This window comes from Peromyscus eremicus, chromosome 19 (assembly GCF_949786415.1).
Source record: "Peromyscus eremicus chromosome 19, PerEre_H2_v1, whole genome shotgun sequence".
Classification (NCBI taxonomy): Eukaryota; Metazoa; Chordata; class Mammalia; order Rodentia; family Cricetidae; genus Peromyscus; species Peromyscus eremicus.
Genome location: NC_081435.1, coordinates 14,868,644 through 14,887,743, shown reverse-complemented (window position 1 = coordinate 14,887,743; position 19,100 = coordinate 14,868,644). Strand labels below are relative to the sequence as shown.

Sequence of the window (19,100 nt, the reverse complement as noted above, 5' to 3'; positions counted from 1 at the left end):
TTTTGATAGCATACTGTCAGTAGTCAAGGCAAGGGCATTTTCTTGCCCAGTGGCTAATGTTTGCCACAAAGAAAGTAAATTCCATATGTTGTTTCTTTGATGCACATCATCTTCTCTGAAGTAGATTGGTGCTGCCAGGAGCACACATGTCTCATGGTCATTAAAAAAAAAAAAAGGAACCTATGTTATTAAAACATCTTAAATGTCATATTCTATAGATCTCTGAAGTGTTTTAAGATGACTAATCTATCTAAAATATATCTCTGTTTGACCTTGAAAATATACCTAACATAGTCGACTACAAGTTTGATTATAATGACTAACTACTAACTTGCATTTCTTTATATCCTACTTAGTTGTACTAATAACTTTCAAGGACTAGAAATTTTCATTACATTGTTAAATGAGTTGAATAGGTACAATACCTTGAGCAAGATTAAAAATGTATGTACAGTATTTCCTAACAAAATTAATCTCAATTTTCTATCAATATACAAAATTTGTATACAAAAATCCAATCTAATGTAAAATATTTAAAACTAGTAGTTGGTTTTTAAAAGTAGATTCAATAATCTACCTTTTTATCTTATCATATCTATATCCTCCCTTTTTTCTTTCCAGAGTAGGTTCAATAATCTACCCTTTTATCCTATCATATCTGTATCCCCCTTTTTCATTTCAAAACAAGAACCTTAAATCTAAACTGCTTTGTTTAGCTTTTTTCCTGATCACTGCCAATAGGAACTTGTAACCAACCATCCTAAACAATGACAGATATCCATAACCCATTGAACAATGAAAAACCACCCACCCCACCTCTTGGGAATGTGGGCATGGTGTTCTTAAATTTACTTCCTGCTGTCTGGGGGTGACAACATCTTTAGGGGATCCAGAAAAGACAAATTTGGGTTAGTTTTCAAATCCTGGAAGAGGTAGCTGTATCATTTGTTGTCCAGTCTCTGCATAATGCCAAAGTACAAGGGCTTATCTCAAGTCCTTGCTCCAGCAGTCTGTGATGGTGGATCATCTCAGCTAGCCATCTCAAAATCGTCCTGAGCAGTTTGTAGTCCAAAGCTGATCTTGAGGTGGTGTTTTTCAGTGGAGTTAACATAGTCCATGTGAAATCATATCTGTGGGGCCCCATCATCCTTTTGGTGATTTCAAAGGTTGCTGTTAGGCCTGGTCATGGTTCACTGCAGAAAACTTAAACATTTTAAATGTCATGTGCAGCAAATCTCAAAAAGATTAAAGGTCAATATTTGTTATGCACATCCAGACTACAAAAAATTCCTAGTTACATGATAAAAGACTCAAACGTGAAATTGTGTACAGGAAGCTAGATGAAGCCTTTTTTCTAGAAGTAGTCAGTTTTTTATATGACCATTAATATCATGACTAAAAATTTAAAATATATATATATATGTATATATATATGTATATATATATATTAATCTTATAAGTTTTGGGATAATATTTATACTTTAAGAAAAGCTCTAAAGAGTTAAAATAAAACCAAAGGGTTATGAAACTAGTGGCAATACTATAGTCCCTAAATTTTGTTTTTCTTCTGTCCCATACAGGTGGCTCCTCTGATATGAGACAGAGATTTTAAATTTTACTTTAACAAGCATGCTTGGGTTTAGAGAAGGAGAGAGCCATACTCCAACTCCAAAGCCAGCTTTAATTTTTTATTAGACTGGGACTACAAAAAGACCATTTGCATTATGTGTCTATAGACAAAAGCAGAAACAAACATATAGGAAGATTTATGAAATTTTACCCTGTTGAATATGTGATATACCAATAGGCCAATTTACTCTTTTTCTTGGGACTTTTTTTTTTTGGATGCTTTGTCCTTTTTCTTCAGATGTCTCATTTGTCCAGTGGTCTTCAAATTCCTTAGGTGGATACCTTTATTCTCCTGAAAAACAAAAAGAAAAACCTTCCCCATCCCTAACTTTGGGAAGGTTCTCTTATGGCAAGTTATATCTGATCAAATGAATTTACATTGAATGGAAATGCCAGTTGAAGAGCTATAACTTCTTCTAATTAAGAAGTCTCTCTTGTTCAAATTGAACCTTTACCAATTTTGATGGTATCCACAGCTTTTCTTCTCCTGAGGAAACAAAAGCAAAACCTCCTCCTCAGTGTAATACATATCCTGGTGTCCATTCTGAGATCAGCACATCATAAAGTATACAGGCTGATTTAATTCTGTACTTCTTCTATTATTCAATGTCTCTCCAAAGCTCTTGGTCCTTTCTCACTAGCACTGAGAAACTTCAAAATTAATAAAGCATTATGTAATCTATCTCTGAATGTCTTTATCACCTTTTCTGTATATTTAGCATATCCTTTAGAGTTTGATTTGACCTTTCTATAACTGCTTGCCCTGTAGGACTGTGTGGTATAACTGTAATGTGCTTTATTGAAAAGCATATTTAATTTTAAGTATATTGCAAAAAAAACCATTTCATTTTACCAGAGACATATGCTGGAGCATTGTCAGTCTTAATTTGTTCAGGTATACCCAGAATGGACATAACTTCTAGCAAATCAGTGACTACAGACTCAGCCTCTTCAGAACTCAAAGCAGTTTCCCATTGAACTGCTGAATAGGTATCAATGGTGTGGTGTACATATTTTAATTTTCCAAATTCTACAAAATGAAACACATCCACCTGCCATATTTTATTCCTCTGAGTATCCTTTGGGTTACTTCCTGCAGGTAGTGGAGTTTGGTTTTATGAAGAACAAGTGGGACTTTCCTTATAATTTCCTTGGCTTGTTGCCAAGTCATGAAAAAATCTTTTTTCAAACCCTTGCTATAGACATGATGTTTTTTATAAAATTCTGAGGCCTCCAGCACATTTCCTATCAATAGTTGATCAATTTCTTCATTACATTGTGCTAGAAGGCATGGCAGACCCGTATGTGGGATTGGATGTGTGTTATATATAAGGGATAATTCCTATTCCTCATTATTTCTTGTAACTGAATAAACAACAAATTTAATTCTGACTCAGGAATAAATTCAGCAGTTTCAATGTGTAAAACAACTCTTTATGCATACTGAGAGTGAGTAACTATGTTAAAAGGTCATGTAAATCTGTTAATATCATCAGAATAAGATATAATTATGACTTTTGGACAGAATCGTAAGGACTTTGAGCCACTTTACTTAAAATTTCTGACTAGTAGCCTGCCTTTCCTGATTGTTTGCATCACTATAAAGTGTAGGGGCTCCAGATACTGGTGTTCCCCATAAATGTGAAGAAGGATCCAAATAGTTCTCTTTATAAATTGAATTCCCTTGTTTTTGGGATATTTGTTGTTAACTTCTCCAACAAAAAATTATTGCAAGCTCTCTGCCAAGGTTCACTTTCTGCCCATAATTTGTCAATTTCATCATTAGTAAAAGGTACTACAATTCCTGCTGGGTCTATTCATGCTAAATAACGGAGTCTCAATCTTCCTTTTAGAATCAATTAAGAGACTTTTTCCACAAAAATTTTTAAATTTTTCCTGTGTTTATATGGTAAAAAGATCCATTCTAAGATAGTATCTTCCCTGTGCATTAAAATTCCTGTAGGAGAGTGCTTAGAGAGTAAAATAACCAGAATGCAATCAAGCTGGGGATCCAAATGATCCACATGTGCATCCTCTAATTTCTTTTCAACCAAAGTAAATTCTCTCTCAGCATCAGCTGATAATTTTCTTAGACTATTTAAGTCCTTGTCACCATTTAAAGTTTTGAACAAATTAATCAGTTCTTGATTTTCTACTCCAATACAGGGCCATAGATAGGAAATGTCTCCTAGCAATCTTGAAAGTCATTAAGAGTCCACACTTGATCTTTCCTAATTTTACCTTTTGTGGTCTAATTTACTGTAGACCTATTTTATATCCTAAATAATTAACAGAATCTCCTCTTTGTATTATTTCAGGAGCAATTTGTAATCCCCAACAAGGAAAAATATTCTATATTTCTTGAAACATTCTTTCTAAAGTATCCACATTTGAATCAGCTAGTAAAATGCCATCCACGTAAAGGTAAACTCTAGATTGAGGGAACTACTTACACAGCATTTCCAATGGCTTTCCTATAAAACAGTGGCACAGGGTGGGGCTATTTAACATTCCTGTGGGAGAAGTTTCGTTGATATCTCTTAACAAGCTGAGAATTAGTATAAGTAGGCACCATGAAGGCATTTTTTTTTTCTGTCTTTTTCTTTAAAGGAATAGTGTAAAACAGTCTTTTAAGTCAATAACTGTAAGAGGCCATTCTTTACATAACAGAGAAGGCAAAGGAATTCCAGACTATACAGAGCCCATTGGCTAAATCACCTTATTAACAGCTCTTAGATCTGTTACTATTCTCCATTATCCAGATTTCTTTTTAATAACAAGTACAAGACAATTACAAGGACTGGTTGATTCTTAAATATGCTGAGCATTTAACGGCTCCTGTACCAGCTGTTCTAAGGCCTGAAATTTCTCTGATGTTAAAAACAATTGCTAAACCCATAGAGGCTTGTCCATTACCCATTTTAAAGGTAGGGCTGTTGGTGTTTTGAAAGATCAGCAGCTATTGTACCCTGTTCTTGTACAATCTGGATGATCAGCGACTGTTATTTATAATATCTTCTAATATTTTTCCCAGAAACATATGTTAGTTTATGGTTTGTTTCTGAGACTGGAGCATTGTTAATCTGGGTATTCCATTGCTATAACAAATCACATCCCCATAAATTCATTGCAATGTTAGCCACATATGGTTGTAATTTTCCTCCCTCCTTCTGGACTTTTACATTCAACCCATCCCATGCTTTGTTTTACCTGACATAATGCTCTAGTCTCTAAAAACTGAACATTTACCTCCTGAAGAGGCCAATTTTGATGCCAATATTCTGGTGCAATTATTATTACATCTGCACCTGTGTCTACAAGACCTTCAATGGAAATATCATTTATTTGTATTTTTAATTTTTGTTTTTGTTCATTTATAGAAGTTGTCAAAATGTTCACTTTATGGTTTCTCCTGAATTCTTTGTTCTCTCTCCTACAGCTGTTCTATCATCCAGAGCAGTATGGTTCCTTACAATAGGCATTAGATTCTTTAATTGCTCTCAGAAGGAGTTTACTCCATGATGACAGGAAATAACTGAACTGAATTTGACATGGGGGCATGAGAGAGGCCCCAAGGTGTTTTCAGATAGTAAAATGTTACCTTGTCTGTCTCTTGTTGATTTACATTCACTAGTTCAATGCCTGTCGTTGCCATACCTTCTGCATAATCCAGAAAGGAGGGAAGTTCTGTTGGGATTATTCTTGGCAAAAACATTGTTTCTAGGAACTCGTTGTTTGCAGGCCCTTTTTAGGTGACCTTATTTACCCCAACTGAAACACCTAACACTTTGATTTTTCTTCAAACCGCTGGAAATCACTTCTCCTATCCAAGCATCATTATGGATATGACAGTCAGCATTGATTGTATCGTGGATCCATCCTCCAAGGGTAAGGATCTTGCCTTTAATGGCCTAATTACCCTTTGTATTGTGTATTAGCATTTTCAAAAGCTAGACATTTAATTACCATTTGTCTAGCTTCTCAATTTGGTATCATTCTATTTATTGCTGAAGTCAATCTTTGTAAGAAATCAATGAAGGTTTCTTTTGGGCCTTGTATAATTTTAGTAAATGACTCAATTTTCTTTCCTAATTTTTCAGTTCTGTGCCAGGCATTCAAGGCTGCTGTGTGGCATAAAGCCAGAGTGTGGTCACCATATAAGGACTGCCTTTGTACATTAGCATAATCTCCCTCTCCCAAGAAGTTGGTCTTGGGAGGTTTCCATACCTCTAGCCCTACTTCATTGTTCAATGATCTTAGCCTCTCCTTTCTACTACTGTAATTGTCCATTTTAATTGAGGACCCGCCTTCAAAACTGCTGTAAAGAAATCTCTCCAGTCTACAAGTTGACCATCTGCTTCACAAAAGGTGAATGCATACCATATGAGACTATTGCTTCTTTGAATCTTCTTAAATCTAATATTTGCACAGGAGTCCATTCAGCTCTTACACAGTCTGGGGGATATGTAGCATTTGGCAATTCCTGTAAAGTTACTGGATAAATTATGATTGGCAGTTTGAAAGCCTTAGGATGTTTCTCCGTAACCTTATAATGCAATACTGAGATTGGTTCTCCCTTAAATTCCTCTGTCTGGGTCTGAATAGCTCTATGATCTGTTTTAATAAGTTTTTTTTTTTAGTCTTTTATCTTGGCATTCACATTAACCAACTTTTTAAATGATAAAACAAAAATGATCAAACATAATATTTATAATTGACATTATGTAAATCCCATCTACATTAATTATCCTCTCATTTAATTGCTCCCTTTTTAAATAGTCTGGTATATTAACAAACAAAGACCTAATTCCCTCCATTGTAATAATGTTTCCCAATTTTTAATGTAGGAAAAAAACACTTTTAAAAAATAATTCCTCCCTTTAAGAAATTCCAATTGACTCAGCAAATCTGCTGACAATGACAATTCAGATGACAGTGAAGTGAGACAGCTACCTAGTATGGCAGCAGCACAAGGAGGGGGTCCAGGGACAGCCACAACCCACCTGGAGAGGGAAGAAGCCAAAGAGCCAGCCATCTGCATGGGGGAATGTGCAAAAGCAGCTAACTACTATAGCTTTTGGAGTCTGCTGCTACAACAGAAAAAAATCCCAGACTCCCTCAGAAGGCTTGTGGAAGTAAAGGAAAATCTAGCCAGTGGGGTAGTGACTCAAGCCACCTAAATTTCCAGCCTTAGCCAATGGCTGCAAAGCCACAGGCAAGCAGCTTTTTCATGAATTCAATGAAATACTCAATGTTGAGCACCAGATGTAACACGAATCCTAATTGGTCTTAATAAAAACCTGGAGCCAGGGCTGGAGAGATGGCTCAGAGGTTAAAAACACTGGCTGTTCTTCCAGAGGTCCTGAGTTCAATTCCCAGCAACCACATGGTGGCTCACAACCATCTGTAATGAGATCTGGCTCCCTCTTCTGGCCTGCAGAAATACAGGCAAAACAGAACATTGTATACATAATAAATAAATAAATAAATAAATAAATAAATAAATAAATAAATAAATAAATAAATCTTAAAAAAAAAAAAAAGAAAAAGAAAAACCTGGAGCCAGATATCAGGGTAAATGCTGAAAGATCAGAGAGACAAACAAACAAGCCACAGCCACCTCTCACCTCACCAACTTCTCAGGCAAAAGGACTGAGCTCCTGTCTCCTCCAGCCTTATATTCCTTTCTTTGCCTAGTTGGAGGAAGTATGTCAGTGGGGGTAGGCTTTGAGGTTTAAGAGCTCTAGGCCTAGGCTATCTATCTGCTTGCTGATCAGGATGTAGCTTTCAGCTACTTTCTAGCACCAAGGCCTGCCTGCCACCACACTCCCATCATAACGATAATGGACAAAGCCTCTAAAACTTTAACTATAAGCAAGCCCCCAATTAAATACTTTTTTTTGTAAGAGTTGCCTCGATCATGGTGTCTCTTCACAGCAATAGGAAAGTGACTAAGACAGCATTTATGAACTACTTTTTTAAACTAAAACTAGAGATGAATAATTTTAAAATATGTTATTATGATGTAACATACTAAGATGATCTGTAATTCCTAAGATGTCTATGTACGTCTTTAAGTAGTTTTCAAAGACAACTTAAAAAATATGTAAGATTTTCTCTTTCATAGGCCTGACTAAGATCTTGAAAAACCTGTCTGTTTGTTTGATTGACTGTTTGTTTTGAAGAGGTGGAGTGGTACAGATAGATTTTATGTGTGTGTGTGTGTGTGTGTGTGTGTGTGTATGTACGTATATGTTATATATATAAAACCTACAATCAAATTATAACCTTACCAAGCTTTTTAAAGGTATCAACAAGCTGATACTAATTTAATACAAATAGTAAGAATAGCCAAAACAATTCTGCAAAGGAAGAGTAAAGCTGAAAGATTTGTATTGTAAGATTATAGTACTTGCCATAAAGCCAGTTATCTACTGGATTGGTGAAGAAATAGACACAAATTAACAGAACACAAAGCTTTAAAAACAGGTCCACACAAACAAAGTGACATAATTTTGAACTGGCCAATGATAATACAATGATTTGCCTATGTGTTGACTATATTATATTAAAGAAATGTACTTTAAATATTAAGATATAACTGTTTAAGAAATTATAGGATAGACAAAGATTTACCATGCTAACACTACTCAAAAGAAGCTAAAGTAGGTCAATAAATCTTAGAAAATGTAGATTTTTGGGATAAATAAGGCTGTTGCACAATGACAAAGGAGTCAATTCATTATACAAAAATAACAATTTCAAATTTTTATGCATCTGAAAACATACCTTCAAAATGTATGAAACAAAACCAGATAGCACTACAAAGATAATATGGATAAACCCATAATCAGACTCAGACACTTCAATATCCTTTTTCAGTAAATGATAGGACAAGTAGATATTAGAAAAAAATGAATACACAAACAGAAGCTTTGGACCATACACTTAACACTTGAGGAACACTCTACTGAGCAGCAGATTACAGCTTCCTATAATTATCCAACATTACATATTTGAAAGTGAGAGCTTAGAAAAAGGGAGCCAAAGAGCTGGGTGTGGTGATGCACAAGTATAATCTCAGCACTAGGGAGGCTGGGGCAGGAGGATCACAAGTTCAAGAGCAACCTGAGCTAAATAGCAAAACCAGTTTCAGAAAGCAAAATAAAACAAAAAAGAAGAAAAACCCATTTTCCCACTGCCCATATCTCTTATAATAAAACGTCCTTTACTTCAAATAGCTCTTTAATGTATAGATCACTGGGGATCCTGATTAAACGAAGATTCAGGAAAAGTAAGTATAGCATGAGGTCTTGCATAGGTATGGCTGGTGAGGTTCACATTCTGAGTCTAGGAGGTATATTAGAGGACCCCAGAAAACTGGAGATGAGAGGAAAACAACTGTCACTCTAGGTATCCCCACTACTTCAAAGGCAATAACAGAAATGACTTAGGGCTCTTCTGAAGTATGTGGTCCTGGTGCAAAGCAGATAACATCATTATCTCACTTCATCTTCACCATCAGTACACTAAAGTACACACTTTTAGTGTGATTGTCCAGGGAAGGATTCAGAATGCAAACACCTCACAAAGCTTTCGACCTACCAGTCTTAGCAGAACATAAATGGTCAGAACACTACATTAGATCCATGGAAAAGTCCCAACCTTTTTCCTAAAATCACATGAATTTGAGATGTCATTTTGAGTCCTCTCTGTCCTTTCCCAGATTAAAACATAAGCATTTTCATTAAACATCTTTTAGATGAGTGTTCTGTTGGTGTTTAGAGATGTTCATTTTTACCTTAAATATAATACTATTAATCATACAAACTAAATGAAAAGGATCTGATATTTTTTTCACTGATGTCAAATTATATCAATTTTCATCTATTTTGCTATTCAAGCAGTGATTAAATGAAAACAGTATTATTCCACACATTGATTTCAAGAATGAAGCAATATCTGTTATAATCTCCAAATATTCCACATTGGACATATACTTGTTTGTAAATTAGAAAAAATAAGATTTTTTAACTAACAATTCAATTATCAAGCAGTATGTAAACTCTCTTCTTATTCCCTCAAATATTAGCACCAGACATAGAATTAAGAAAAAAGTAACATATACACTTGTAAATATCTCTCCATACTAATTTCTCTCATAGCGAATGATGGATTGGAAAACCCATTCCCTGAACTACGTTTTCCTTACCAGGTGCTATGTATAGAGTATTCCCCAGAGCCCCTGCAGTCTTACAGAACAGGGGATCTCAGTTCCTCAGTAGTTCCATCACCTCTAAAAAGGAGGTAGTAATTCTGTTCCATAAAAAAGAAAATAAATATAACTAAAACTCAAGCTCCTCTCAACTGATTGATACCTTATGGCTGATATCTAATACAACTTAGAATTTTGAACTTCAAAAACTACACAGAAGCTGTTATGAAACAAAGCTCTCATCTCCTGAGGTTGGGTTGGAAACAATCCTGGAGTACCTGAACTCCTCTGCTATGGAAGAAAGCATTACAGGTGAATCATCAGAGCAAACACTGTGGTCCTGTAATACTGAATGGAGAGATTAAATTTTGATTTTATTGTTGAATTTTGTCGAGGAGGAAGAAGTACATATAGGAGGAAGATAATAATACAGACAGAGATGTGTCTCCTTTTCTGTAGCGAACCACCCTTACCATCAACAATGGCAACAACTTGGTGCTGAAGGGAGCTTTGGAAGGAGTGAAAACTCTTCCCTGGAAAGGTAGAGTCTGAATTTTCAGATTAACATTAAACTTTTAAAATTTTTCTTTGCTATTATTGTGGGGGGGGCAGTGGAGTGTGCCACAGAGTGTGAAAAAAGCTCAGAGTGTAATTTGGCAAAGTCAGTTGTCTTCTTTCATCTTTACTGGGGTTCCAGGCAAGTACTTTTTATCATTGCCTACCCTCTCCCACACTATCATATATGATGTTTGATGTGGCAGCAGATCTGCTGATGAGGACTACTCTTCCTTTTCTGCCTGCCCAGTATTTTAAATATAACTCTGATTTTGTAATTGTGAGAACTACTAGTTTCAGACTTATTTTAAGAGATCATATAGAAAATTCATGAAAAAGCTGGGGTAAAAATGAGTAGCTTGATACCTATCTAGTAGTTTCTATACATTCTCACTCTATTTCTTTATTCACAACTCCCCAAAGAATAAAAGTCCTTGCAAAAATTTCAGTTGCCTCTTGACCTGTTAAGCCAAATCACATTCCAATCCAAAGAATCCTTGTATGCTGTATCAGTTTTGGGCTAGAGCAGCTCTGATTTATTTTTAGCAGGTAATTTGGGGCAAGAACTCTTCTCAAAGCTGCTTCTTGCTCTGTCTTGCAAGACTGCCAACCCTGCGTTTTGCACTGTGCAGAGTCAGCTCCAGCACTGCAGGTCCACTAAGTGTCAACAACAGAATGCTGTCCTAGTTGTCAGAATACAGGAAAAGAAGAGGTAAGACCTACCAAAACATGTTAGTGTTTTCATTGACCATCCCTCCCATGATAAATCCTCAAAACAACTGTGTAATTGATGGCTGCTATTTAACAGTTCCCAGCCAATTGGATAACAGCACTCACAAAAGCATCCCCAACTGCAGAAGACACAGAAGCTGAATGTCCACACGGATAACCAACTGGCAAGGAAGCTGTCCACAAAGCACCGTTCTGTACTCTACTACTTCCCAGACACACTTTCCTACCAAATGACTCACACTCTCACACTCAAGGCTAAGATGTCCAAGAGTATTAACATAAAGGCTTCCGCCAACAAGCTTCCAACTCAGGTTAAGAGATTAAAAGAACAAAGGCACAAAAAAAAAAAAAATCACTTGAACAGTTAACACTGTGACCTGCAGTATTCAAAAGAGTGGAAAAACCTACATCTCTAGTCAACATTTCAGAAGCAAAATAGTCTACATATTCATAAGCCCCAGGATCTTTATTAAGACTTACCTCCTCCTGCAAGACAACAGAACTAACCCAGTCAGGTAGATAGCTTTACAATAAAGCATTCTGAAGAGACAACCAGATTATAACGTTTAACCCTAAAAGTTTTATTTCATAAACATATTTATATAGATGGACTCTATATCAAAAAGTGCAGATTTTTTAAAATTTCTCCTGCAATTTGGGGGGATGGAAGAGCACGCCTGATTTGTATATTAAAGCACAAGCATCTGTCCTACTGATGATATTCTACGGAAGCACATTAGCATAAAATTTAACGATGTCAAATAAGTGGATGTGAAATAGGGACTGCGTAAAGACACTATTTCCAAGGCTGACAGAAACATCACTGTTTAGAAATGCAAATGAAACCATTATGTTCAATAATTATATGAAAATATGAACAGTTCAGCATGTTTTCCAGCCCTGATGGCGGTTAATGGGATGTACGCTTATGTAAATAACTACTATTAAAGCTAATGCTGAAAAAAACTAATAAATTCATACTAAAGCAACTGATTTAGTATGCTTTTAAACCCCAGCAGTGCTCACTTATTAGAAAAGAGTGCGTTATTATGTTTAGAACTCATTACTGCTACGAGTCACTGCAACTCCATCAATTACCATGCATTAATGAAAATGGGACACATACAAAAAAAAATTATTGCCTCTCAGCAGTTTTCTTTAAAGACAAAATCTAGGGGTATTACCACCATGGGGCCTTCTAGGGAACATATCCACATGATAATCTTTACTGCTAAAACAATACTCCTAACATTGTCACCCTAGGGTATTTTGTTAGGATGACAGAGAATACTTTTGCAAAATTCTTAATATTTCACAAGGTTGACCATTTCAACATCAATGGGAGGATTTTAATATTTGAATTACATTTGTAAAACCTTTATTAATATATTTTTAACACATGGCTCTGGTCCTTTTTTTAGAGGGAGTCTTAAGAAATAAAAATATATGGTGGCAATTTTAGTAGTGTGAACAATAGATGGCTCCGTTCCAAGACACTGTCTGTTTTAACAGATAAATCCCACTTGGTTCTACATTATGTTTCAGTGAATGCTGTGCAACCAGAAGATTGGATTTTTAAGAATAAACCGCCTTTCACTTCATTCTTGGCACCAAGCTGGACTTTCTTATAATATGTTAAATATTTAGCATAAGATAATAAGGAACTGGAAATTTCCCAGTTTTTAAAATTCTAGTTTAGCTAGAGCCTAAGAGTACAGAAATGCTGACAGAGCGAGAATTCAAAAACAGAAATGTCTTTGCTCTCACGATCCTGTCAACTATTGTACTTTATTCTGTTTCTGTAAATGTAGGTTAACTGACCCTTCATCTTTCTCTAGCAGTTAGGAAAACAAAACCCTTCAGAAACTAATAAATGTAAAATGCAGTTGCTAGATCTCAGACACACTCTTGCTATATAAACTGAGTAGGAGTTTATTTAAAAAGTCTAGCTCTCACAGGAATTCAACTGTTTGTACTTTCAGCTCTTAGGCTTGTTGATTAGAGAAACTTTTATTGTAATTTATACCTATCACCAGGTGATGGCAGAACACCAGATGAGGCAGCCTTTGTGGTAAAGTGTAAGTTGCTATCAGGAGTCAGGTGTTCTCTGAGCAAGGAACAGTGGTTTAGCGTCTCAGTCACACAACAGACTGCTATGCTAGGTATAGCAGTCTCCACTACAGTGTCACTATGCAACAGCACACAAGATACAAACTACGTCTGAAGGAAATACTAAGTGTATTGTAAAATGCCGTGAATAATCAACATCCATTCATGATTTTAAAAACAGAACACGAAACAAAAAATACCAAGTGAGGAATAACAGAAAACTTCAAGAAACAAAAAGGTGGGTAAAAAGGCTGTTAACCATGACCAATGTCAAACTCAAGGATGAATATGTATTCCTCGTGTGATACAGAACAAGACAAGGATGTTCTCTCAGGCATATCTATTTAACACGTAACTGAGGTACTGCAGCAAGAAAAAGAAGTAGAAGACAGAAAAAGAAACTATAATTTCTTTCTTTCTTTCTTTTTTTTGCAGATTGACATGGTTTTATATAGAAAACTACAAGAATAATAAGAAAGAATTTCTGAAGGTTAAAAGCTACAAAATAAATATATAGAATGCCAAGATAGAAAAGGAATGGTTCCCTAACTAATGGAGTTATGACTCTAGAATGCTGATACCAGATTGTCTTCTATGTGAATTAAACACATCGTTTCGATTCCTCTTTCTGGCATACTTCTTTTGCTCAAGGAAGCCAAATCCTGACAGAGTGATGCAACCCTCAGTGTAGGTTCAAGCCCAGACGTGGCACTTTCCAGCTACTGCAGCTACTGAGATTGCTTTGGGCCTCATCAGAGAAGCCTGTGATGCTGAGACTCTCCAGCTGTTCCGAGCCAACTTCTCTTGCCAGTGACTTCTTTACAACTACTTAAAAATTAAAGGGATGCTCTCTCACAGTATTAAAACACGTTTTCCTTTAAAACTTGTACCATGTCCTCAAAAGCTATATGAAATTTATTGTTTGGATGATAACTTTAAAGAAAAAAAAGGGGGAAAGATCTTCTAACAGAAAATAACTTCTACACAACAGAATATCTGCAAGACCTTATTAAACCTATCTTCACATCATTTTACAGGTTGTGAGCTTTCTTGAAAATATTTTACAAGTAAAACATTTGGTAGGAAAAGTTACATATTATTTCATTTGGCCATCTTTTTTGGAAAATTGTTCAGATACTGCTTACACACTATATCCAATAAAGTTAAGATTTACAGAGGCTGCTTTATCCAAAGCCATATGGCTAAGATGTAAAGCATATAACACAGGTCTTCTTTCCCAAATGCTACAGTGCTTCCCGTTATATCACATATTAAGTCATAGCGGAGACATCCCATTCCTACCTTAATAATGGTTTACAAACAATATTCTTCACATAATTTTTATTTAACGAGGAAAAAAGGCTGCTTTAGCAACATGTCAAATCAGTTTCCTGCCATCTCAAGTGATGACATGGTGGATATTCATCCTAAGCACTGCATGCCGCCATATTAAAACCTCCTCTTACTAACTGCCTCTCGACTTAAACCAGCCCTTTGATCCTTTCAGCTTGGCATACTGATGGCTTGGAGCGATTCCTGTGAGACACAGGTAGACATCAGAGAGCTTTTTCTCTGCACTTAACTATGACTATTCTCTTTTGTCACCATGTCATAGGGTCCCTTTATTGTTTGTCTCTCTGGAATGTAAGCTTCTCGTGAGGGAAATTACTATTTCTAATCTCAGTTTCTGTAGTTTCTCCTCTCTCTCTCTCTCTCTCTCTCTCTCTCTCTCTCTCTCTCTCTCTCTCTCTCTCTCTCTCTCTCTCCCCTCTCTCTCTCTCATCTATCTTTAAATTCTAGAAATTCATCAGACAACAATAGCAAGTGACTCTATTAGACTGCTCTATTTTCTGAGACTATTCAACAGAAGGGCTCTTTCTCTCCTTAGCTCTGCTCTGCACATGCCTGAGGAAGATTCAAGAAAAACAAGGAGCTTGTATCCAGAATTTCTCCACAGACTGAAGAGTGCTAAGTCAGCTCTGAAGCCTTTCAAGCATGGCAGTCATCGTGAGAACTCACTTCAGGTTTTAGACTAGCCATCTACAACTAAGTGATAACCTGTGCAAATAGGCTAAAATCTGGAAAGCTCAAAACTCTGAAGAATTTATGGCCCCAAACACATCTGATAATATTAATGTTAACCTATATTAAGAAAAGATAATACACTGGAGGAAAGCCATGATAGTCTTACCTTTTTATCTGTAGTAAGACATAGTTCACATATTCTGTTAACTCACAATCATTTCATGACTATGCCATAACTATACGTAGACTTGTGAAAACTTAAAGACCTCCTAAATGCTGAATGTTGGGTATAAGTTTTAAAAAACAAAAGTGACTGTGAAAGTCTACAACTGAAGTGAAAGTACTACCATCTGTATTGTGAAGGCCACTCAAGGTTAAGAATGTAAAGAAAAAGTTCATCTTGATTAATAACACAGTCATTCATTATATTCTTCAAATTTAAAATCATTACAAACTGTGGTATGACAAATGGACATCACTGAAGAGGAATGTCAGAATAACCCTTTATGAAAGACAGGTAATATGAAAGGCTAAACAGAATAATGAACTTTATGAACAATAAGTATTGTGGAACTGATTCACTGAAAGTCTGTTTACTCATGCAAGAATTGTTGGAACTTTCCTAAGTAATTTTATATGACCCGACATAGATTTGATACAACATACTCAGAACTATGATTTTTAAAAAGGTGTAGAAATTTGCATAAATATATATATATAACTATATAATACATAATACTACACAAGTTATATATATAATTATATATAACATATAATACACATATGCTAAGTTTTGTTTTACGTTAACTTTACTGTATGTATATGTGAACATTGAAAAGGAATGGCCATCCTAACCAACAGGGCCATATAAACTCTACAGCAATATTACCAATGATAACTATAATTTCAGTTTCTCTCACTGTAAAGCAATAAAGAAACTGTTCTCTGGAGTCGAGTACTAAGAACTTGTATCTGGAGCTTTTCAGCCATTACAAGAAAGCAGAACTAAGCCCAGAAAACAAAACTACTGATTTAGTATAAAATGAGTATGTCACAAATATTAAAAGGATCCCAGGCAATAAGCCAGAGAAATGCCTAAAAGCACACCTAGAATAATACTATGCAATTGAAAGCCCCTCACCCAAGGACCTCCAACTGCCAGGTTCCACCAACAGAACACTCTAACTGCTGGACCCTACCCCCACCCTATAGAGTAAAAAGCCCGATCTCTGGACATGAAATCCCACCAATCTCTACCCTGGAAAGCTTCACCCCGAAAAGCCCTACTCTCTTCCCCAAGAAACTCTATATAAGCCCTGCCTTCTGCTCAGTTCTCTGCTATTTCTCACCTGAGCAGAGGCAGCTACCCTCCTGGTTTTCTCCTAATAAATCTCTTGTGTGAGGTCTGTTGTTTGGTGTGACTTTGTGGTATTCCTTGGCTCCTTGCCAGGATACCTTTATATCTGAGCTGTAATGCTTACAGCAATAGTAAAAAAAATTATGTCCAAAAATGTATTGTTACCTAACCAGGGGAATAAAAATACAGAATATGATAGAGAATGATACCTGAAAGCATAATAAAGTTTAGAAGTACAACTTTTTAACAAATACACTAAATGGCTCTTTTACCTTGTACTGAGAAACAAACTACCAGAGAATGGAGTTCCTTTTAATACTTCCTACTTCACTCAGACTTCCACAGCCAAGTCTGAGAGACCAGGCAGCTTAAGCAACAACTGATTTTCTCACAGTTCTGGACCAGACATTCTAGCATCCAGATTGGGTTTCTTATGTGCTGTCTTATGAGTTGCCTTCTGGCTATGCCCTCTACATTGGTGGGAAGGCAAGTTAAGATCTCACGCTCTACATGATCAGGGCACACCCACCACTGTGACCTACCTCATTTAATCTTAAGGTCTCCTGGAGACCCTGTCTTCAGCTATAGTCACACCAGGGATTAAAGCCTCAATGTACAAATTTAGAACAGACACAGTGTAGTCTACAACAAATAATGATGAACTTGTAAAGCCAGAACAGCGGGGGAAGGGCTAAAATTTAAAAAAAAAAAATCATTCCTCCAAATAAATAGAGGTTCAACCCCTTTAGCTAAAAACTGTCTCCTCCTCACAGACTTCACTTTTTCACTCTTACTCAAGCATTCTTACAGTTGCAAACTGCATTCTTCCTAAAACTCCATTGTAACGCTCATTCATTCCACAACTTCTTTAAAGTCATACTGGTACAAAAAAAACAAAGTTAAAAGTCAAGACGGTTCCAAGTTTTCAATTCAGTAGGATAGCTTAGGGAGCAAAGGAACTTACTACCAAACCTGACCACCTGAGTTCCATCCCTGGAGCCACATAATAAAAGAAGAGATCTGATCCTGCCAGTTGTCCTTAGACTTCCGCATGTGTACTATTGTGCACACACATGCACATGCACACACGCACACACACTCATGCATGCACATAAATAAATGTCATTTAAAAGATGAGAAAAAAAACTGAAGCAAGAACCATCCCGTGTACCATAGCTGTCTAAAGAACAGGAAGACACATAAATTAGGGCAGACAGCACCATTGTAAATTGCTTCAGACCCAAATATTGTAAATACAACTTATTCAGAATGATGTTTTAAAGATATCTGGAAAAACTATCAAGATATCTAGAAAACTGATCAAAGGACCAATGCTAAAGAAATAGAACAAAACTGTAGTAAGTAGGGGGAAATCAAACACTCTTTCCTAGGTATTCTGTAGGAAACACATAAGGGGTCATCAAAGGGATGGTGACATGTCATTTAACACTAGTAATGCCCACACTTCAATGTCAAAATCAGGACCCATTTGAAGCTGGGCCAAATAATCAACAGGCTGAGACATGCAGATTGCAAGTTCAAAGCCTGCCTGGATTAGAGGCTGAATGTAAAGCCTGAATGGGAAAGCTTAGCTATATAATGTTTTAAACTTGTTTTTAAAATGAGCCTGGGGGATACAGCTCAGTGGTCCAGCATTAGAGGCTCTGGGTTGGATCACCAGTACTGGAAAAAAAAAACTAATATTTTAAACCAAATAAAGCTACAGAATGGTATTAAAAGGCAAGTGATGTAATAAAACTAGTTTTTAAGAAAGGTTAATCTGGCAACAGTGATGGAACCGTCTCAATGACCAGCTAGACAGTAGAAACAGACACAAGAAAGCTACAATCCTGCAGGAATGCAGTGAGGGACACTGAAAAGGACAATGGGCTCAGAATGTGTCACAGAGTGCACAGAAAAGACTGAAGTTAAAACAAGAATCCATACAACATGGCTTCCTTTATGTACACTTCAGATCCAAACCACTGTAGATATATATTATACATTTTTATCAAGTTACGCTTCAATAGAAAGCAGTTGATACAGCAGCGGGTTACTCTGTGCTTCACCAGTGGTAAAAGAAGTTAGCATACTGGGAGAGAGGGCCACTTAGGGCCAGAGTTCACTTCTGGCTCTGCAACATGCTGTTTCAGTTATCTCTCCTGGAGACCTGGAGAATCTGCCTTACCTAACTCACTGAGTTGTCACAAGGAAGAAAAAGTGTGAGAAAGTGTTGTGTTCATGACGGGAACGGGCAAATGTAAGAGGTTTAGTGACAGAAGTGCTAAAAAGAACAGACGATAACACAGGGCTGTCTTGAGGCCTAACATCATGATCCCTGTTACATAATTGCTTCCTTTAATACTAAAGTCTGTACATGATATCCAGGCGGACAGAGTTCCAGAAGTTGTCATCCTCAGTTTTTATGTGTTTTTAAAAGTTTTCCTGTCACCTCTTTTCTCAGTTTCAATATTTTCG

General features: G+C 36.3%; 1 protein-coding gene across 4 annotated transcripts in view; it reads right to left on the bottom strand.

Moving 5' to 3' along the window:
- Window positions 1-19,100, bottom strand: part of Kiaa1328 (KIAA1328 ortholog) — a 266,377-nt gene that overhangs the window by 195,331 nt on the left and 51,946 nt on the right. The gene's annotated exons all lie outside the window — the stretch shown is intronic.